Source organism: Calonectris borealis, chromosome 2 (assembly GCF_964195595.1).
Source record: "Calonectris borealis chromosome 2, bCalBor7.hap1.2, whole genome shotgun sequence".
Taxonomy (NCBI): domain Eukaryota; kingdom Metazoa; phylum Chordata; class Aves; order Procellariiformes; family Procellariidae; genus Calonectris; species Calonectris borealis.
This window is the reverse complement of record NC_134313.1, coordinates 135522017-135545976: the sequence shown is the minus strand read 5'-3', so window position 1 is coordinate 135545976 and position 23960 is coordinate 135522017. Positions and strand designations below refer to the sequence as shown.

The 23960-nt window shown below is 41.1% G+C and overlaps 1 protein-coding gene across 1 annotated transcript in view; it reads right to left on the bottom strand.

The window, feature by feature from the left end:
* HYCC1 (hyccin PI4KA lipid kinase complex subunit 1) overlaps window positions 1-11648 on the bottom strand; it is a 52804-nt gene extending 41156 nt beyond the window's left edge. Inside the window, exon 1 of the mRNA XM_075143599.1 lies at window positions 11542-11648. The gene's annotated coding sequence lies outside the window, so the exon portion shown is untranslated. The remainder of the gene's footprint in view (window positions 1-11541) is intronic.
* Between the last annotated feature and the right edge of the window lie 12312 nt (window positions 11649-23960).

The window sequence follows — 23960 nt, the reverse complement described above, 5'->3', positions numbered from 1 at the left end:
AAAAACAGATATAAACAGCCTAGTCTTAGATAAAATAAAATACATGTAGTTGAAAAATCTTGTCTTAAAGTATGTTCTTACTTATTCTGGATTAATATAGTTAACAGTTTAACATACACAAAGAAAAATCAAGGTAATAAGTAAATGCATCATAAGGAAATAGAATTTAAAGTAATATTAAAGTGAGTACAACCACAAGCTTAACCAAACATAACTGAAATGACAAAAAGAAATGTATAAAAGGGAAGCGTCTTAATACTACAAAAGTGACTTAATCCACACAGGTTTTTCAGTTTTTGCTTTAGCCACAAAATTCCTGAGTATTAAAATAAAGGTATCTTCTTTATGCTCTGATAAGAACAAACTAGAAAGCTCTAGAAGTTTTGCCTGTTTTCTATGTATCAGCACTCCTGTAACTTGTGTCATGAGCATCTATGAGCAGACAATACCACAATACATGACACACTACTCATCACTTCTGTAAGGGAAAGCAGCACTGCAGAAGTTATCCACTAAGCACTGCAGAAGTTATCCCTAAGCCCAAAGGATGCTACATCCCTATGAAGTCAGGAAGTTTCCCTGAAACCCAAAGACAAATTTAAAATAGTGAAATAGAATAAACTATTCAGAGAGAATAATTGCATTGCAGCTCTCATTTCAGCATTGCATACAAGTCTTGAACCAACCAATGGTCTTTTCAAGAGCACAGAGCATTATTTTGGTAGCAATGCTGTGACACCTAGTTCCTTGCCTCCTCAAACTTCAGTGCTACAATAGTATAGTATTTACTATAGTTATTCATTTAATCTAGCTGTTTGTGAAGTCTGTTTGCTGCAAGCTGATTTTAAAAACAAGTTTTCCTTGTAAGTCATCTCAAGTTAAGAGTTTGTTCAGAACTTTCAATCACATATCAAAAAGAAAGATGTCAGGTAATTCAGCTGTTGGAAAGACTCAGCGTAAAGCATGCATAAGCAGATGCCGCACAATAGCTTGAGTATGACCTAAAAAGCATGTGGAGAATTAAGCAGAGACTGTACTTCACCTCTGAGCATCAACTATTAATGGCACAATTCCAACACCTTCTACCATTACAGCATGTAGTTTCAGCTACAGCAAGTGGAGACGCATTAATCTGACAAGTAGTTTAGCAGTGACTTATCAGAAGGAAAAAGACTCAGCTCACAAACTAGGGACAGGAGTTTGAGCAGACTCTTCACCTTCCATTTTTAATACTCTTCACCTTCTACTTTTTAGTAGCAACATTAAGAATGCAACACTTTTGGCCAAAACTTCCCAACTCCACTGGCTGAGAATGAGATTTTGGGAGATTCTGCCTATTTCCAACCCCATTCTAGATATCTGCACCTCATTTAATCTGAAAGGCAGAGATGCCTACCTGCAAGCCAGAAACTGACTTTAGAAGATACTACACAAGCCCCGTGAGGATGAAATTTTGTAGCAGCTCTTGGGACTTCTTTACAACTGAATCTTCCTTCTGCCTCCACAAAATGCAGGGAGCCACAAATTGAGAATAAGGTTGCAAAACTTACAGGTGCTTCAGAAGTGACTTATTTTTATTTGCCAAAAATTAGTTAAGTTATAAGTTCTAAAAACTTCTTAAAATAGTATTATTAGCATGAAAACCATTTAAAGATAATTCTGTCTGCTTTGAAATCATACCCCCCTTCACCAGACAGTCGCACATGTCCAGTTAAAACTTCCCTCTACAACCTGGACTCCAACTCTGCAAGCATTCATGAGTTTTCATAAGTTTTGTACCCACAAATATGAACTACCCTTTCAAAGCATTTGTAGCTTTAAAAGCACTTGTAGCTGAGGAATTCCAACACATTGTATTTGAAACAAGCATGAAACTATGCTTTTGGCATAAATCCTGGTATAGGTCAATGATTTGGATGTCCCAGAAACAGGCTTTAAAGAACTTCGTACACTGCAAGAATAACCATTATGGCGTGTTTACTCAGGGTAGATCCACAATATAGTGTAATAACATCAGACACGATCAAATATGACTGCAATGGAAGGGTTTGATTTTACTTTTACTCCAGAACATTTATTTTAAATGAATGCTATGATACATCCCATCACCCTAACTCTAGCAATGCAGCAGAATTAGCATTCTTGATAACTTAATATTTGCAAAATATTATCTCCAGTATACCATTCTACCATTTCCCCAAAGATTATGAGAGAAAAGCAGGAACCTTGCTATTGGGAAAACCACAGATTTTGTAGCAAAAAGAGGTTTATGGTGGTGTATTAATATGTGTTTTAGTAGCTCGTTTTGACAGAAAAAAGCTGAACGAAGGTGCATTTTCCAGAGCAGGGGTACATCAATACTGAAAATAATCTTAGGATTTAGTTTGCTTTGAGTGGTTGACGACTGCTCCCTGTTAAGTTACGGAATTAAAATGATCCATCAATACATGCACATAATGCTGTGTTAAACAGTTTCAGGAAAAATATGCTTTATCTCTCCAGGGCAGTTTTCTCATTCTTCCTCATCCCTTCCCTCCTCCCCACTGCCCCCCTAACAGCCTCCTGCACAAGCCTGTTACACTCAGAAGACTAGACACGTTAATTTGAAAAACATTTCAGAGCACCCAAGAACTTCTTTGTGTATTTTATATACTTCATAAGCAACAGAAAAACATGACTTCTTTAACTGAAATTTTTAAAAAGTAACAGCAGGACCCACACTTCTGTCTCATTCAGAAAAGATACATCCAACACATGAAATGCTCTATTGCCACATATAATTTCAATGCTGTAGTACAGACAAAGGGTGTGCAACTTGAAGTCTCAGACAATTTATTATCCTGTATGTCTTGCTCTGTATTGTAATTTAAAAAAATAAAGTCAAATCCCAAAAGCATAATAGCAGCAAAGCAGAAAAAAAAGGTGTTAATTGTCTTACATTGTAGGGCATATTAATTTAGGTTGAATTCATATTAGATGAAAAAGCTCCTCAAGTAAAAAGTTCCCACTTCATTAAAGCATCTAAAGTTCAGAATATTAATTATTCCAAGAAAGAAATATAAATCTAATGAAACTCAAGTTACACAGGTTCTAAAGGGACTCTTATTTGAGCAACTCATGCACAGATTTCCAGGGTAAATGGTATCACCAAGTAATCTGCCACTGTTCCAAAGCTGTAACCACAGAAAGTTTCTAATGAATTTATATCAATATCACTTAGGTAGCAGAAAACAGATTAAAATTAAAAATAACAGAGCATGCATTCATTTCCTTTTCCTGTCTCTCTTATTTGCATTCTCATTAAATCTCAAGATGTCTTCTGCTCAAGACAGGCCTGATTTCTAAGTGCATTCTTTAAGACCTACATATCTAGTGTTTCCAGAGTAAGTGAGCAGTACTTCAATATTCAATTACAAATACAGAGCCCTGGTTTGGAGCACAGACTTCATGATTTAGCGCCTGACAAATATTTCTGTAGCCTAACAACAAAGTAGTCAAAACGTATTTCTATAATAATCTGAAGTCTATGAACTTGGAACTTGATTTAGTGTATTCTGCTTACAAGCAACAACTGAAAAGTACTTGAATGGCAGATGCAATTATGACAATACATGGAAATTCGTCATTGACTACACATGTATTTGGGACACAGTGGACTCAAATGAACCAGAGCTGAACGACATCAATACAGCTTAACAACCCTAGGAAGCAACATGTTACATTCGTAAAAAACTGTCATACCCATAAGAAAGAGAAGTTGCAATGAACCAAGAGCAAAGCAAGCTATATCACGAGAGGAAATAACAAACATAATCTCAGTGAATGGCCACTTTTCAAACAATATGACATGCCGGGGGTGGGGGTTAATTACTGCACAACACACAAGGATCATACACCTATCATTTAAAATCAGCAGACACATTTAAGGAACCTCTTGAAGTGTAAATGTGGCATCATCTGGTTCCTGTTTCATCACTCTGTTAACTTCCTATTCACATTTTTGTCAGTTCTTCTGTTTATTGTACAAGCAGGGACTTTCTTGTAGGTGTTCCTTCTTCCCTTGACGTCAAGTATACCCACATCCTACTGCTGCTACTGAATTTACACAGGACTTTGATTTTATCACACCGAAAAGCAGTTATAAATGGTTAAGTGAGTTAGTCCTTGTCACTGTTTCACTGGATGGCTGTAACTTTGTGAACATAGCTGAACTATCATCAAGGTGAACTTCTTTGCCAGAATAGAACAAAACATTTAAGACACTTTAAAATACCACTAAAATGGGAATGAATCAAAGATTTTCATTACTTCCTTAAGGAATGAATGAATGTATGCATTATGTATGCAAAGGAACTGCACAGTTTAGAGATCTTCTCCGATTTTGTTAAGTTTCAGGTGGAAAATCCTTATCTATTCTACCTGTACAGCTACAGCTTGCCAATAACAACAGTTTGGGATAAAATATCACTGCACAAGTAACCATTACATTCTAGTGAGAACTCTTGGTAACCAGTGCAAATGCATATACCTCAGACACTCTTAAATTCTGGCATAAGACAAAAAGAATAATATTGAAAATACGTATGCCAAACAAAAGTTACTAAGGCAGCAAAAAAATTAAAAGTACCAGAGATTGCTAATCTACTCAGTCAATCTCTAACATGATGCATAAGTGCTGGAAGAGTAGCTCTGCTGTATTTGCACACAACTTCAACCAATCTAGCTGAAGCAACAGAATTCTGATACTTCAAGCAGTATCATTAAGTACTCTGCAAAACAGATGTCCCCCTTTGTTGTGTTTCACTAAGTAACATGACAAATTTGATTGTCTTAAGTATAGTGTCTCATCACACCGCCACTGTGGTGAAAATACCCATCATTTACAGTACTGACACAAAATGCTGCTGAGAAAACAGGGAGGGGGGAAAGAAACTCCCCCCCCCCCCCAGCTTTACAATTAAATGTAAATCACATTCTCTCAGACAGGCAGGAATTGGTAAGTACTATACCAGCACTGGCAAAGCTACAGAATGCATGTGTAAGCAGATGTGCAGAATTACTGTCAAAAGTCTCTCACCTGCTCCTCTGGCTGCTGCACTGGGAATTTAGTTCAAAGCAGGAAAAAAAATGCAAGAACCTATCAGTCTTTCTAGTCCTGACATACGGAGTCTATATATTAGGAGCGTGAGAGATGTGAGTGGAAAGACTAAAAGCTGTAACTGAGTAAAAGCAAGTAGCATGTCCATAGCACTTGACATGAAGCAGGCAGATATTTTGGCACAACCTAAAGAAAGTTGCTAAGAAAGGTATTATTTTAACTGAGTAGACAGTAATTGGTTCAGCCAGATGTGCTACTAACGACAAACTGCAGGAGAATACTCAGAATTTCACTGGCAAAACCGAGCGTAAAGTTAAAAATTGTTGCTTTAGCAGTAAGTACCAAGAGCTAAGGAATTCCCTAACATCACTACCCTCCATGCTTTCACAAATATTTCCCTTCATAAGCCTAGCACAAAATATATGACATTGCAGTCTGATTTTGCAACCTATTTCAACTCTGGAAGAGTAACACAATTTCCTTCAACTAGTGAACACTGAGAAGGAGTGTTATTGGGGAAAAAAAGTTTCATTTTTGTACCTTAAGATCCTATAGCCTGCTTCCTCAGATAGAGATGTTACTGTATACCCAACATGATAGACTGTTTGAAAATATTCACAGTATCCTAATTTTGAGAGATGGTGGCTGGTATTAAAAACCTGTTAAATGCAGTTTTTTAAGATTTATTAGGTCAACTTAATGCTTTTACACATATTCTAGTAATTGCCTTTAATATAGCAAATACTGTAGGATTAAAAAAAAATAAAAATACAAAACAATTATCTTTACGTATAAGAATGGGATTCCAGTACTTGAAAACACACCACAATGATACAGTACAGCCTTGTCCATTAGCTAGACATTCATGAAGACCTTATATTATCCAGCATTAGCTTCTGTGCAATACTCAGACTGCTAGACAGCTTAATTATTGAGTATTAGATTTAATTCTCTATCACATATTTAAAGTGTAACGGGCCTCTTCCCCCCTTTCTAAAAAAAGAATTGCAATAAAATATAGTAATAGTGCAGAAACATGGTGTTTAGTATTAATAAAAATATTAAAGTTGTGCACTATTCATCAGGTTGAAGTTAACGCCTTGCTGAAGCATAAATATTTACCCAGTGCAAACAGCAGGAAACCTTAGGAAACAGCATGGCTTTAAGCACCTAAGTGAGTTAATTAGATCCAGTGCGGTTTCAGAGCATACTATGCTATTTTTAATTAAAGGTTAGCTTCCAAATAGAAAAAAGTAACAAAATGTAAAAGGATATCTTATCTCTTACCAAAGAGAGCCGTCTTTAATAGCTATCAAGAGTGCTCAAAACATACAGTTTCTGTCACTAAGTTTAGAATGGGAGCTTTTGCCAATCAGGATAGAATACAAATACTCAGTGACTTTTGCATCAGCAATAGGCATGTTTTACTACTCAGCTAGTATTGCTTTTACCTAAATTTCTTTGTTATGCTTTCATTGCTACACAGCATTTCATATCATCAGAGGTTTGAGATGGAAGAACACAAACATACATCTGTTTTGGAGAGAGAATCTATTTCCAGTCTTCCTCTAAACAACCAGATGATTCTTCAGCAATGCTGGTCATTTAAAATAAACTAAAAAATGTTTTAATGCATGCCCTCGCTTTTCATGGCATCCTCCATAGAGAAGACTGATTATTAAGTATCTGTCCAAATTCCACATGCTTTATTGATTCCAGATCTAATAAATACTCCTAGTAACAACTGTTTATCAAACCCACTTGTATTAAATTTGTACACCATTTAGAAGTTACACTGAAGCCTTATAAACAGAGCCCTTAATTCATCACACTGAAACAAATACACCAACATCCTCCTATTTCTGGCACTGCAATAACAAGAAAGGGTTGCTTCCAGACAATTTCAGTACTCACTTGGGCTGTAAGTTATGCTGTTTTCATTCACTACCTTTCCAGTTGTTATCAAAGCATGTAAGTTCATGTGGGGATGCATCTAAAGAAATCGCTGTAAATAACAGTCGCCCTCCCAGACTAAGCCGACATTCTATTTTTATTCTGCTGCTCTTGAACATGGTCCTAATTAGGTCAAAGGCTTCACAACAGTTTCACCAGAAGTACAAGAAAACACATTATTTTAGCTGTGCTATAAATTGAAAACTATTATAGTTGTTGGATCTTTCAGATGTTGTTGTGGGTTTTTTTAATCTAATCCAGGAGTATTTGAGTTTTCATGCTAACAATGTTCCAGCACGAATTCTGATAGAAATCTGATGATTTACAATAAGAACAAATGCAGAAAGCATTTCACCCCTCAGCCTCATGGAAAACTTTTTAAATTTCACCAATATTTTCAAATAACTTCAAATATTTTAAGTGTCAGTTATTTATAAAGAAAATCTTGAGAGCACGCAGAAATACTTCATTTTAAAAGTGTGTGTGTACACTTATACATTATAGAGTACAGGGAAGATTCTAGTCAATGCAAGAACTAATAAAACATTTTAATGGCATGCAGAGTTTGAGCAGCCTCGAAGCTTTAAACATGGCCTTGCAAAATATGCAGTTGCTACACATTCAAAACATTTTCATACTTTAGTACTCCTTACCTTCAACGACACCGATCTGACACAGATTTCAGTCCTTATCCTGACACCACTTTGTTATTGCCTTCCAAGATTATCCCAAGAAGCATTTCAAATAAATTAATCCAATTTAAGTTCCTAATTAACTGATGCTAATAAAAAATGCTTTAATTCCAACACATTGTCCACTCCCCAATGCACATTTAATACGCCACCGTTTCAATTCTGGCAACTGAGGACAGCTAACTGCCAAAAGGGCCATTTTTTCTGGAAAAGAAAGAAAATACGAATTTAAAGAAAAGATAGCATGCCTACAATTCTAATTAAGGGGGGGGGTGTTTATACTTGCATAATAAAACAGAACAGCATTAACAAATCAAAAGCTGTAATTTTGTTGAGCAGGAAAAATATCAGATTCCAGTAAAACAACAAATACTTTCAAGTACATCCTACCAAGTACAAACCAACACACTGAAAAACACTGCATATAAAATGCAGGTTTTAAGCACACTGTATTTTCACAGTACCATGGAAGAAGTCTTAGAGATTACACAGAGTCACTCCAGTCATCAAGCTATTACACCTCAGAAAATAAATACAAATTTGCAGTCTTCAGTTTTTCTAAGTATAAGAGATTCAGACTCTAGTTCTCCTAACTTCAAAGAAGACAGAGAGTACACACAATGAAGGTCATGTTGTCAGGCTTCTGCTTGACAGGATCTCCTGCTTAAACTTCATGCACATTGCTCTTGGAAGAGTAGCTGCTTGGTAACTGGTAACAGTGTAAGTAACACACAAGTGCAGTGATTCATACATGTAATCTCCATTTACGCTAACAAAAATACCCGCACAAATCCTATGGCAGACTTAAGTATAAGCTTTGTACCCAATCTTGCATTTGTGAGCGAGGAAGCATGCCAGGTTACGCAGAGAGTGTATTTGCCTAACTGAAGGCTTAGGAATGAAACACGCCCTGGTGATCCACCTAACGGATTTAAGTCTAAGCTGTTCCCGATATAGGCTTTGTATGTTTGCAGAGTGCCCAGGTGATCTTTGTTAAGAGTCCAAGTGCTACTGCATTTTAACAGTCTCATCAACATAAACATTTAAGCCTCATGAAAAGTTTCACTGGAAAGCCTCAGATATAAAGAGTACTCCACAGGCTCTTAGTCCCAAAGGAAAGCCTGGGAACTGTGACTTTTCTTTTACAAATCACGCGGATTTCTCGAACTATGCATCTTCCACACAACCTTAAACAAAACGGTGTCACATCGGGCCACAAAATGTATGTTTATTTTCTAACTAAAATAGACAGACATTAGCCAACAAATGTTGGTAACTAATAATATAAGTCTCCAGAACGAACAAGGTGATTTTCACATTGCATATATTAAAGTCACTGACAGGTTAAGAGAGAACTTAATATTTACCTTAAAGCAGGATTTAATGAAAATGCATTTCCTGACATGAACATACAGAGAGGGTTCAAGACATTGGGGTTTTACACTAATATGTACTAAGAATTAGACTTTAACTCAGCGACTTACTATTAGGTTTGATACAGTCATAACATATGCATCAGTAAATGGGCTCTTCTCCCAGGTTAGAGCCAGCCCCATTGTGCTAAGTAAAATATAAATGACACATACCATTTCTACTGCCTAGCCTTGCAATATCTCATGCACATGCTTGTTTGCAATACAAGTCCTTGCAAAATTAGAATTCAAGTGACTTAACTACCCAGCTATGCCTGTGAACACGTCTACCATGGACTCTCTTAAGTGAAAGAAAACCCTCCAATTCAGGAGGCTATGGCAGAAGTTCAACACGATTCTGCCCATGAAAGCTTTTTTCCTTCTAAGCAGCATTCTGAATAAATTTAACTTGTACCTTTAAAACAGCTCAACACTGAAAGGATGTTAATTGCTGCAGTTAATAAATCATCCGAAGCAATACTGGACTTCCTCAAAATTATCACCCCTCTGATAAAAGGCCTGTTAAGAGTACCTTGTCTCACAAAGAAATTATCACAGAAGAGAAGCAGATGAGTTTTGCATTTCAAAAGTAGTATTTTCATATTGTCTTTTTACTCTGGAGGAAACAATACGTCCAAGAACAGTACCAGATGGATCTAAAACTCAACTTCAAAGTACATTACTCTTACCAAAAGTATTTCACCGATTAAAGTAAAATAGACTGGAAGTTAATTTGACCAAGCTTTACAACACAACTTACTTTCCATAACATAAAAGAACTTGTTGGAAGGTGGAGAGGACAACAAAGGCAAGGCACTGTCATAGAGGAAGGCATTCAGTGGAAAGCACAAGCTTCTGAAAAGACACTGTAGCATCTAGCTGCATTATTGGAGGGAAAAACTGCAGAGAAGACTTTTAGATGCAATGACAAGCAATCACCAATGTCACTCTACACTTTGCTACATAAAACTGCCTTTTGCTCCTTTGCAGTGTCATTTGTTCAAGCTGCCTTTAAAAAAGAAACTAATCACCAAATCTGAATTTGGAGCTAACAAACCTAACAGCAATCACTGTTCTTCTATAGTCATCTCCTCATGCACTAGCAGTGTATATTAAAAATTATGAAGGATCAATGCTAACAAGACTTAATAACCCTCGAGTAGACAAATCTTTTCCTTGTGACTTCAGGAGTTTTTTGGGGATAGAAATAGAATTCAATTGGACGGGAAACAAACATGATGGCTTTCGGGATTACAAGGAACAAGACAAGTCCACGGGCATTACCTCTGCTTGTACGATTACCTTTAAAACACAAAGCACACGGAAAGTTCTGTCAGTTTAACGTGCGTGAAGTTAAATATCAAAGCCTACACAGGCACAACCCCTTGCAGCTTGCGGCACTTCCTACTTACAAACCTCAACCGCAAACTCTCAGCAATTTAACTGTTGCTGCCACCTCTCGCATCCCTCCCCGCGGACACCGAAATCAACGCGGCAGGAAAAAAAAACATACGAAAGAGATGGGTTAGAATGAATGTATCTCACAGCACGCCACTAAACTACTTCCTAAATCTTCCCACGAGCAGGCACACGCGGCCAGCACACGGAGCGGGAAGCCTGCTGCCAGGCACCACGCTGTCTGCCCCCTGCTCTGGGGAGACGAGCGGGAGCAGCTCCTTTGTCTCGCCCGCAGCCGACTGCCCGCACACCCCGCTGCTTTCTCCAGGAGACACCAACGACCGCTGCCCCGCCAGCCCCGAGCCGCCCCGGCGAGGCCGCCGCTTCCCCCCTCTGCCTTCCCCGATCGCCGCCCGGGAGTTGAGCGAGAGACTGGGCGCGGGAGAACCCCGGCAAGCGGCCAGACGCGGCCGGGATGCCGGCGGCGCTGCGGGAGGACCGCGGGAAGAGGAGAGCCTGAAGTCGGTCCCCGGAGCGCCACGCCGCGGCCCCGCTCACCCCACCCTGTACCGGGGGCACATACCGGCTCCCCCCCAGCAAGGCGGGAAGGGGCCCGCCGAGCCCGTCACGGCCCCCCGCCCTGCCCCTCCACCGCCCCCCGCCGCGACCGGGCACCGGCCCTTCCCCCGGCAACTCCGCCGCGCGCCGCCCCCCGCGCCCTTCACCCACCGCCGCCCCCTCCCTTCCTCCCTCCCCCGTGCGCGAGCCCGGCGGGTAACGGCCGCTCCAGCCGCGCGCCGACGGTTGCCCCACGGCGGGGCGGGGGAGCCCGGCGCAGAGTCGGCGCGCGGGACCCCGAGCCAGAGGGGCTCTCTTCAACGGTTGTTAGTTGCCCAACGGCCGCAAACCGTCCCGGCGGCGCAGAGGGCTGCCCCCGCCCCGCGCGGGAAAAGTTGGCTCCGCGGGAGCAGCCGCTAGTCAAACTCACCCTTCCCGCCCGGCGACTCCTCCGCGGCCGCTCGCGGACTTACTCGCCCGCCGGGAGCGACAGCGGCGAGGGCGGGCAGCGGCGCGCTGGCACCGCCCGACCCCGCCGCTGCCTGGCGGCGGCCGCAACCAATGGGAGGACGAAGCGCGGTCACGCCAGCCAATAGGGTGGCAGAGCGGACCGTACGGGCGCCCGCGCCCTCCTCTCCCCCAATGGGTGGTGCTGCCCCGCTCCGAGGGCGGGCGGCGGCGGGGCTGGGCGGGTGGGGGCCGCCGGTCTGTGAGGGCGCCCCGGAGGGGGCGGGCATCGCCGCGTCCAGGCGCCGCAGGCCCGGAAACCAGCCGTGAGAGGCGGTGGCAGCCCCGGGGCGAGAACGAGTCATTGTTTCCCCGCCGGGGCTGAATCGCGAACGTGACTCCAGCGCCGGGCAGCACCCAGCCCCGCCGCGGGGGAATCTGAGGCGGAACCCGGGGCGCTGGGGAGGAGGGTCGTGCCCCGAGGGGAGATGCTGCCTGCGGTGCTGCGGGAAGCGACCGCTCTCGAAACTGCCCTGCGAGCGCTGGTGGGAGCTGCCACACGGAACAAAACGCAGCGGCAGCGCTTGGGATGGCTTTGAGGGACCCGGCACCGCGGTCCCAAAATACACACACCCCCCTCCTCCCCCATCCCTCCAGCTACCATCGCTTAGAAACAAAAATAGAGCCGGCGGTAGGCTGGCTAATGAGACTGTAAAGCAAAATAAAGTCTTTAACTTCCCCGGCCCTAACAAAGAGACAATTATACTGGCTGACAGCTCCGCAAGGGATGTTTCCAGGCACCTTAATGAGAATGCCTCATAATTGAATGCTGCTTAATCTTTATCAGGCGTGTCTTTATTATTATTTAGATGCTGGATTCCTACCAGCCTTCCCAAAGTGGAGCACTTGTGGGCAAGTCTCATTCCACAGCACTCTAAGGCCTTTTTCATTTTTTGCAGGTTTTTTTTTTTCTGCTGACTTCATCCTTGGATTTCTCTGAAGAATGAACTTGAAATAAAAGTGAATGCTGCATAAATAACTACTTTTTGTTTTAATTAAAGTTCAGTTTACATTTATTGTTACGGCCAGAGTTTCGTTGCAAATATGCTTTGAGGATTAAGTTTTAATCCTCAGAAGCACATGCTTATGGTAATCTTCAGGACTAATAAAGATTAATTTAATCAGTAATCTAATTGCTGTGTGGTGAAACCGAGGCAAGGAGGTTGTGATTTCGTCAGCGTCAAATACCATGTAATGACAGAGCCCGAATTAGCTCCACCAACACTTAGTGTCACAAAGCGCTGCCCCATACAATTACTCATTTAACAGCCATGCTCTTCTATGCCTTACCAGACTCAATTTCCTAAATGACTCTTCACAGGTAAATAATCTGTGTTCACACAAAAGTTTGACTTCCCTGGAGCCTTGAACCTGAGAAAATGGCAGGTTCAATGCATTTCTTCAAGATTTCCTGGCCATCCTATGTATGTACGTCAGTATCTTTCTGTCTGAGCTGTATCTAGACTTGTGCTATTGTACCATTCATTTCCATAGGTATCTAGTATATAATTTTAATTTATTGACAATAAAATGTATGCGTTATTTTCAAGGATCTTTTATACTACAAATTATAATACATAAAAACTGCTTTTAGAATATAAATGTCTTACTAAGCCATTTGTCTTTAGAATACTCCCACTGTGTTACGGTCTAAATTCATTCTGGCATCAGTTTCTATGACACTGGATAAAATAGGTCTGTTTTCCTGAAAAGAAAGATGATATTAGTTCCAACAGAGATATAAAAGAGCTTTATTATTTTAGTAAGATGAAGAGAGACAATTAAATGCCATAATCTTAGGAACAACCAAATGGAACTTTATGAGCGAGATAATAAATTTCTACCTTAGAAAGAATGTACATCTGAATCACAGCCAGAATACTTAATAGTTTTGGGTTGGTTTTGTTGGGTTTTTGGTTTTGGTTTTTTTTTGTTGTGGTTTTTTGTTGTTGGTTTGTTGTTTTTTTTTTTTAAAGATCTTTATATGAGTTTCTCTGCATTTCCACCACTATTTCTGTCAACAACAGCATATGCAGCTCCCATCACAATGTCTTTCCCACCTGCTGCCTATACCTATTTGCTTTTTGGACATTAGGAGAAATTTGGACATTAGGAGAAATTTCTTTACTGAACAAGTGGTCAGGCCTTGGAACAGGCTGCCCAGGGAAGTGGTGGAGTCACCATCCCTGGAAGTATTTAAAAGACGTGTAGATGAGGTGCTTAGGGACATGGTGTAGTGGGCATGGTGGTGTTGGGTTGACGATTGGACTCAATGATCTTAGAGGTCTTTTCCAACCTTAATGATTCTATGATTCTATTCCAGAGACCCTTCGGGTTTTGTGACCCAACAGCTACCCAAAACACCAAATCAATTGAGTTTGAAGAGAACCAAGTAGAAAAAACAAGTTTTTTAAACACAATTCCGTTCCCTGAGCTGGTTTACCGCTCAGTCCTGCAGTTCTGAGAGCGGCATGGACCAAAGAACAAGCGATGAGAGCAAGGATACAGCAGTGCAGGAGGAGTTTGTTAGCCTGCATCCTCACATCCAGTATACAAACAGTGTCGGGAAGGAGACCGGGTACTGATGTGGCTTGTGACACACTAAGTGACATACGAAGTGACCCTGATAATTGCGAAGAGATGTACTGAGATCATACTGTCATTAATTATTAGTTTTACTGCAATTGATGTGTTACAACTCTAATGATTAGTAAAAGTAATGAATCATCCACAAACAAAAGGCAGGCAAATTCTTCACACGCAGCATATGACATACATTAACAGTTCTGCAATGTCAGGTCACATTATCAAAAGAAAATAGTTCACCCTATATTACTTCCACAGATTTTAATAACTCCTAAATTATTTTAGTGTTTTGGGCATTCTTACATTAGTCTTAAATATTCTAAATGCACAAAACTGTATACAATACATTTTCTTTTTACTGTGTTTATATTTCTACGCATAGATGTGCACATCACTTACTGCCTTTTAGTCTTGTGTTTATGGCTGTTTTTTTGCCATTAGCAATCTATTTCAAATTGCCCTCTAAGAGGAGGGCTACAAAGAATCAGAACTTTTGTTTCACTTCCCCAGCAGTCAGAGCTGCTCAGTGTTGTTTCAGAAACAGTATTTCCAGGAAGAAGTTTCCTTTGGATTTCATAAAACATTCTCATTGCTCAGGAACATAATTTGGAACCTACAGCTTCTGCCTGCTTCATTATTTTTGGTCTGCACCTTTTCATTATAAGTTTTTATATTTAGATTGCGAACTATAATGGAATTGTAAGCTTCTTTAAAAATAGAAATCCTTGATAAATAAATACTTAGCAGCTGTAATCTCTGTCATATGACCACGTTCTTAAAGCTCAATTCAACACACAGTCCATTTTTAAAAGATAGTACATCTGGACCTCGGGGAAAAAATAGCAGTTATTTCCAGTCATCTGATCTCATAGCAAACCCCTAGCCTGTAAGGCACCGAGAAGGGCACTGTTTAGGGAGAGAGACAACTCCAGAAGTGACATTTTGTTGGTCCTCTGTCTCAGTGCCAGCCTAGGCCAGGCTGGTTGTGACTGTAACAACTGCACACGCTGCTAGAGGGACAGTAGCACCATTGTGGAGCAGCCCTTCTGTTTCGGCTAGGATGGAGTAACGCTCGCTGCAGAATTAAGAGCGGTCCATAATCTTGATTAGAAATTCAGCTAACATTTTCAAAGATGCCCAGAACTCGCATTGCTCTCTTTCAGAGCCTTTGATAACTCCACTAATTGGGACTACGAGGAAGCGTCGAGTCATTCTTCAAGTCAGCAGAGTTCCAAGAGCTTTGTATCAAATGCAGAGAGCTCTGGAGACTCCTGATCTGACATCCTCATGCAAACAGTTTCAGTAACCAAAGCATGTAAAAAGTCAGGGGAAAAAAAGTAAGAAAATCATGCTGACCTAGGAACAAAAACCAGATATTCTGAAATTTCCTTTCAAACAGAAATAAGAAGTTAACACTTTCTGCAAAAACACAAATTCTGCAATTTTTATTTTGGGAGCTCTGAAACAACTGACAAAGTATTTTGACAGTGTCAGATGTTTAGTTTTGACTTATGGTTTTCCACTTAATATTCTAGTTTCAACCACGAATAAAATATTTTGATAGCTTTCTCTTGAAAACATCTTCCTACAAAAAATTATGTTTTATCAAATCCATGTTTTGACAGAAAATTGCTTTAGCAGAAAGCTCTTTACCAAATCTTCCAGGAAAGTGAAAAATCACAAACATCTCTGACTCCGAAACACTGAAGATCTCACAGTCTCAGATTTCTCGTATTATCACAAAACACTTCAAAGGAAAATGTCCAAAAAAGAAGGCCTCTATAAACATTTTGTTGGTCAATTGATTGAATAAAGTCCTTTTAATAGAACTTCAGATTTTAAAAAAATAATACATTGGCATAGAACTACAAAAAAAACATTTCCTTTACTTCATAATTTATGATAAGTTTTATTTATTCCAAATAAAGATAGCTTTTATCTTATGCTTTTTACTGGACCTGGAGTTCTCCTTAGGTCTCCTTACTTAGTTTTTCTTACTTACACACAAGCATTACGCTACTATGCCTTGATTTGCTAATATTGCAAAGAAATACTTATTACAAAAACACTACAGTAGAATTAAAAACAAAATAGCTAATTTATTCTACTATTCAAAGGCTTTCCAAAAGTTTAAATTCACATGACTCAAATTTAAAACAAGTTTGACTTACTGTGGAAGGCCAGTTCTCTAAACAATATGGTCCATGTCAGTATTTTGCACTAAAAGATGATGCTTACCATGCTAGAAAACAAAATGTGATAGCTCCTGATTTTGATTAAATTTTAAGGAGAAGCTACTATGAGGATTTGATACCAGAAAAAGCTTTTTCTTACTGTACCACTAATGTAAGGCAAAATCTAAAAAACATAGCAACCAAATCATAATAAGCATAAATAATGCATAAATTATCCTTACTACACAAGAACTAGAAAATCCATTACTTCCTCCTCACACTTTAAAAGCAGAAGTTAAAAGCACATATGTAGGTTTGTAAGCACAGCAGTTGACAAGATTAACTGTTTGAGTGGAAAGACACAAGCATTGCATCAAAGCCCACGTAGTCCCGAATCTGCAAAACAAGCCCTCGAGGTGGGGAGCGGGGAAGAGGAGAACTATGTGGCGATTGCTCTCATAAGAAGTCCAATGAAACACACAGCATCATGACAGCAATGAGAGCAAGAAAGGCTGTATTTGGGAGGGGGAAGCTGGAAGAAGGTAACAAGGATCCACCACAGCACCGCACCTCCTGCGAGTCCTGCAGCACATTCCCCCTGCAGCACCGCAGCCCCCCCTGCTCAGTGAAGCACCGAAAGAAACACTGCTAACCACCAGGCCTTTTATGCAACATCCCTACGTTGGTATTAGCAGCTCAATTAAAGTATCACAGCTGTTTTAATTATCACAGCTGAGCTGGATTTCCTCTCCCTAACCGCAACTGTTTGTGGTGCCTGACTGGGGGCTCCTCCTCGCTGCATAAACAAGGAGGACGAGGGCTGGTGGGAATGCTTGAAAGTAAAAGGGAGAAAGAGGAGGAAAAAACGATGCAAGGCAATCCAAAGATTTTTACATTTTCATAGTTCTTCAGATGCTCACTAATCCTTATTGCTACAGAAAATTCCTCTCCCAGCTCATGTGTGCCTGGGCACACATTTGGAGTATGTGTATTTATTGTCTTGCTGCTGGACTATAGAAAATGAACAGCTCAGTTTAGAGGGGCTGCCAGACACCCTGACCAGCCCGAGAGCTGTATATTCTTTTCATGAGATACTTACAGCCATGAGTTGTCAACCAGTGAGCAAACCAACCCGTGTCCCACCCTGCCTCCCAAGGGACCCGGGGGCTCCCCCGTGAGAAGCCCTGTCCCCCGGGGCAGCGGCTGGGGCGGCGCCGGGCGTGCGGGCGGCTGGCCCGGCTGCGCTCACCGCTTCCTCCCTCGGCCTGGGGTTAGCTGGCGAGGAGGGTGCGGCTGGGCTCAGGGCTACCGGCTGACATTTCGTTACTGCTTACTCGTGGGTCATGCTTGTTAGCTTTTCCTCTGAATCACAAGACCTAGAAGCACACGCACACACTTTTATAATGGAAGCCCATCCTTCTGATGTAATCCCATTAGCCCCAAAAACCAGGGCGCTAGGTCCAAGTCTACAAAGTGCCTGTGTCTTCTGCTAGCCCGGAGAAGAAGCTTGATGTCCTGCTTGAACACCCTGACACCCGGCCTGCGTTAGTAAGCCCTTAGCGCATGTACTGTGGTTGGCTCCATACAGAACCGGTGGAAGCAGCCCTGAAAAGCAGCATCAGTGTGTCTGTACAGCAACATCTTTTTGGTCTGACCCAACTCAACTGCCATGGCCCCATCCTACTCCCAGCTGTAGCTCCTCCAGAGTACAAGAACCACCACTGGTCTGAAGACTCCACATTTCAAGCAATTCCTCTGGGGAAAGTTAAGGCTTCAGTTACATTACTAAGTTTCATAACCCTGAGAGAGGATAATGTTTATTTTAAAGCAGATAGAGTGACAAATTACAGGGCTAAGCTGCAAGGGAGGCAGAAGGTAGGCATTAGGAAGCCCTGCTCTAACTGTACAGATAGCACTGCAGCTGGAGCAGATCACTGGAAGAAAATGTGGAATTACCATCAGCTCAGTTTTTTAAGAACAGTTTAGGTATATTTGACCCTGCTTTAAGACAGATACAGAGAACTGAGTGATATCTCTTCATGATTATCTTCTGGTCTTTTGGGCTTTTACCAGCCGTGCTTACTCTCTCCTTTCAAAGTAATGGGTTACATTTGTCCTGGTTCCGGCTGGGACAGAGTTAACTTTCTTCCCAGTAGCTGGGGGAGTGCTGTGTTTCGGGTTTGGTATGAGAGGAGCGTTGATGGCCCATTGATGCTTTGGTTGTTGCTGGGTGGTGCTTGCACCGGGGACTTTTCAGCCTCCCATGCTCTGCCGAGTGCAGGGGGAGCTGGGGGCGGGGGGTCAGGGTGGTTGACCCAGCTGGCCAATGGGGTATTCTATACCATGTGACGTCATGCTCAGTATAAAAAATGGGGCGGGAGGGGAGGAGGAGGCTTAACCCCGCGTTCGTGACACACGGTCAGCGGTTGGTGAGCAAGTTGCATTGTGCATCGCCTGCTTTGTATATTCTGCTATTGTTGTTGTTATCATTGTTATTTTTTACTGTTCTACTTCGTTTTATTTCAATTATTAAACTTTTTATCTCAACCCACGAGTTTTCCTACTTGTGCCCTCCCGATTCTCTCCCCCATCCCACCGGAGGGGGGTGTGTGAGAGAGCGGCTGCGTGGTGTTTAGTTGCTGGCTGGGGTTCAACCACGACAATATTTTAAGACTTAAGTGAAACTCAGAGTGCTAAATTACAGTGTTATGAAATGCTTTTAGAATAAGTATGGGAACACTGTTAATGGCAATATAAGTATTCTTAAATAGGATTATATGTGTAACAAAAAACTCACACATTTGAAGCAAAATCCAAAGCAAACATGAGGTATGTAGTTATATTTGTTACCTTTTCTGATAGATTATAGCAAAGTTTGTCTCCTGCTTTTATAGTTGATAGCTGTAACTTCCCAGTCCTTAAAATGTTACTGTGGGGTTTTTTACAGTTTGTTTTCATTATTAACTTTCATAATAAAACACCCTAAATTTCCTGAGGATAAAGACATGCTTTTTTCCCCTGGTTCTATACTACTTTGACACTGCCCAAATGAGATGATAACTTTCAAACAAGGGTATTCTTTGCACACCTCTCATTACCCCATTTATTTTAATAGAATTTTATGGAACTTTTCTGATATTTTATCTGAGATGGTTTTGCTTACTCAGAACAGCCAGACAGATGTCTGTTCTTGCTCTGTCAAGAGCATCAGTTGCTTTGTTTTGATAAAATTGTTTTGTTTTCCTGCCAGCAGAGAGCCTTTCCACTTGGTCAAGGACAAAATTCCAGCCAACGGTTTTTTTAAGAATGTGAACAATGAAAAAAATCTTGCCAATAAGACTTGCTTTCCTCTTAGTGTGGGAGGTCACAAATTTGGTCTAATCATTTGGCCATTTTCCCTAGAATTTATAATGTTGATCGCAGAGACTTGCTTCAGTCTCAAAGACTGGACTAAGGAGGAGAAGCAGACTCCTGAGTTAATCAGGCCATTAGTGCTCTGTTTTCTTGCTGTCTACTTCCCCAAAGCCTGACATTTTAAAGAAGAAAAACTTATGATTCATAGGGCTATTATCTAGACAAAAGAGAACATAAAAATTATGGACTTATTATTTGATATAGCTGCACCCTGTTGATTTTTAGAAAGTCGCATTTCAGCTCAGCAGCTTTCTTGCTTCACTTGGCTCAGCTTGTGCTCTATTTTATCTGATGACATCTTACGTATTACCATTCTGTCATGAAGAACACAGGTGTAGCACTGGCTGAAATTAAAAAGGGACAACACACACTAGATAACGTTTCGCATATTTGATCAAAACTGTTGGGAGTTCCAAGGTGGGAAAAGGCGTCTGATATTCTAAGCCAGAACTTCATGATCTTGCCTGAAAAACTCAGATCAGCTATTTAACAATAGCTAAACGTATTTTCAACATGTTTTTCAAATTCTTTTGTAGATGTGTATGTTGCGGCCTTGCAGCCCTTGTGCATGTAAAACTGCCAGTGACTGACTTGTCTCTTGCCTTTTCAGGGGATTTGTGCTCTATTTGAGAGATTAAAATTATACCTAGTAATAATACAGGGGTCTGGATTTACTCACCATTCAATAACCATCTCTCACTCAGGCAGCTATGAACCTTAAAACTGACTGGACACCCAGCAGCTCAGGTGCTGACAGGTGCGGAGGGATTCGTTCTTGGTAAAAATGAAGTAGGAGGATTTGGGGTTTCCTTTGGAGATATTACTTCTAAAGAGGATTGGGCTGGGGGTGGGGGGAATTATAACAGAAAGGATGTGATGGCTTTGAGCAAGGGGTGGCATACAAATGAAACGATATAGTTGGGGAAAAAAAAAGCAGTTGACAAACTGAGTATTGCACATGCGTGTCTGCCCATATATATCTATATTTATGGCCACCTTCAGAGCGTATAGACACCACTGCCACGGACCACAGTCCTGTGTGACCTGACTGGTGACTGTTTTTCAAAGCATTATAAAATGAAAAGCTCTCTATAAATGCTAAGCATTGAGAGAACTACTTTATTTTGACAGAAGTAAAGTCTATTACAGCAAAGCTTTTTCCCCTGCCTTGGCACAGGAGGTCTCATCACCAGTATTCTCCATTGTCACGATGACATCTACTGGAGGGGATAGGGTTGAACACAGATTTCTCTGTCCAAGTGTTAACGCTTCTAACATCAGCAGGGTTGATGCAAATTTACACATTGAGAACTACTACAGTATTGAAATGTGTGTGTGGAAAACAACACGACAATGTTAGTGTTCTAGGTATTTTAAATTGCAAGCCCCTCAAGAGACACATGATAAAAAAGGATTAAAGGAAATGATTCAAACCTCATCTAATATGTGTAAATAAAAATGGCCCAGCCAGATAATTTTACACTATTACTTGAAAAGGAAATAAACTTGTTAAATATCTCTTGAAAGATACAAATAAGCATTGACTTTTGAAGAATATGTATTATTGTGGCATGCCAAAGATATGCAAATCTGAAACATAGGTTTGTTAAAACAAAAGAGATATTAGAAATCAGTTATGCAAAACAGTATAAATTGAAAAGAAAATATATGCAATGCTTTACATGTGAGGTTTTTAATTTCTCCACAATAAAAATACCATATGTTTGCATGAAAAAAATAGCGTATATTCTTGCTACATTTTCACTTCATATTTGCAAACGCAAATAGATCTTCACAATAACTGAAAAGAAGAATTGAGAATGAATATGTTTTCTGAAGCAACTTCTTTTGTTGGAAATGAGTTTCTTCAATTTGTTCAAATGAAACTGGAGTCACCAACCATTCGAGATGCTTTCTCAAAATAAAATTTTGCAGGGAACTACTCTTGTTTTCTTTAAGCCCATTCCTCACTGCTAGACTATGGCCGCACCTTGGCAGCCTCCTCCCAGCCTGAGGAGGTCCACTGCCTGCACGAGGGATGGCATGTGCCAAGTCTATCTATTGTCCTCTTGTTCACTCTCTTCTGTTCCTTTTCAATGGAGAGGAGCAGAGAATAATGATGTGGGGCAATCACTGTGTGCTAGCAAGTGATATCTGCAGGCTCAGACTATGTCTGTGATGGAGAGCATGCATGTGGATTCTGGCTGTTGCTTCTGAGTAAGTTTAGAGAAGAATTTCCTGGGAAAGAAGTGCACACACCGGGCCAGATTTTGCCACGAAACCAAACCAAACAAAATCAGTCCTGGTCAAATAAACTTTCAGCCTAACACTGCACAAACCCAGACTCACCAGAAAAACCTAACAAAAAAAAGGTTTTCATTTAACAAAAGAAGGTTGTTTACCTCCTGGAGTCCCCCTTTCCCCTGCAGGAAGAGAAACAGTAACAGGTGCCTGCAGATAAGCGGGTGGTCTGAAATTAATGAATTCTTCAGAAAAATCACAATATACAAAGTCAGGAAAGTTTTCCAGATGAAGGAAATTCACTGCAATAACAGAGAGAGGTGAGAAGAATAACATGAAGGAATCGTTGGCATCAGTGCTGAGAGAAATGTGGTGGAAATCAAGAGGAGAGGAAATGAGACTAGTGTGGGTATCAACGGGGGACTTTGACGGCAAGGCCCTGGATCTTAAACTTGGCAACAGGCAGAGATACACTGAAGGATTCAAACTGCAAAAATAGCTCTGGCTACTGACAGCAATGGGAGATAATGCAGGACAAAGAGGAAAGAAGCGATGTGTGCAGCTGGGAGGCCAACAAGGAGGAGCTCCGTGTATGACACGTGCTGAGCGGTTGCTCAGTCTACGAATGGGTAGGAAGCCTGATCTGCCCTTTGACAAATTCCTGAGCACTCCTGTCCTGGATTTCAAGCTGTCTAGAAATCAGAAGAGCATTGGCAAAGTAATTTGGCAGCAGATGACCGCTGCTAAAAGCAGCCGTTTACTGCCCAAGGTATTAGGGTTGGCAGACTAGAAACGTGCTGTCGATGCTTGGCAGCTTAGGAATGTGCTGAAAGGTACTCATCACACGGCTGAAAGAAAACCACCACACCCCCAGTCAATAACGTACCTCTGTTAAAAAGAAAAAAAGATGCTCCAAAAGGATTTTGCAAAAGGCTTCTTCAAACAACTCCACTTAGCCAACAATTAAGTTAAATCACACTTTTAGAAAACACTAGTGCCTTTTCTTTGAAGGACACCCCCCACATAGCTGGAGTAGTTAGTTAGAAGAACTACTAGTATGTGCAACTATTTAACACACCCATACATAAAATACTACCCTTAGGAGGGTTATATGTACCAAAAAGGAGGAGACAGAAAAAGGTGATGTCACAGATATGGAGTAGGAAGAAGACCTGAAGGGAAGAACATACTCCAATTTTTTTTTAAAAGGGGGAAAGCTGCTTATTAGCATTGCTATACTTGAAAAAAACCTCTGACCTCAGTCTGAGCAGGTTTCTTCCCACATCCCGAGCCTCTGGCTATCATCTTTTTTGTGCGTGTCATGAAATATCACGATGCTTCTGCTTTCTGCTGGGGCCCTGTCTGCACTTTCCAGACTATTAATTATGACTCCCCTAGTCCTTCATACATAACTGTACTTCTGTTTTCTCTAGTATCAATGAGGTAATTGATATGGCCAGCTTAAATCCTATTACATGTAACTTGCATATGAAAGATGAAGACATCTCTAAAACAGTGAAACTGTCCACACGTACAGCTGTTAGGCTTGCCATCCTCCTGGTCTAGGAAGGCTGGATGTATTTAAATTCTCTTTGCACTCTCTCTCCTTCTGTCTCTGCCAGTTTGTCTCCACAGGGAGCTTCTGAAAGGTGATCTTCCCTTCCCCTCTGTCTTCTTAAAGGGTTTATAAGTGTTTTGACTCCTTTTGATCTTCAAGGTCTCAGACTGAAGTTTGTTTCTCCTTGGAGACTGCATGTAATGTCCCTGAATCCTGCTAGCTTCACTCATTATCTTTTCAATGTAGGCTTGTCTGTTCTTGTGTGGGAACAATCACATGTTCTTTGTTTGCTCTTCCCACAGCCTCAGGCTAAGCAAGACGAAGATGGGACACTCAGAATTCATCCTGTACATAAAGTGTTTTCCCTCG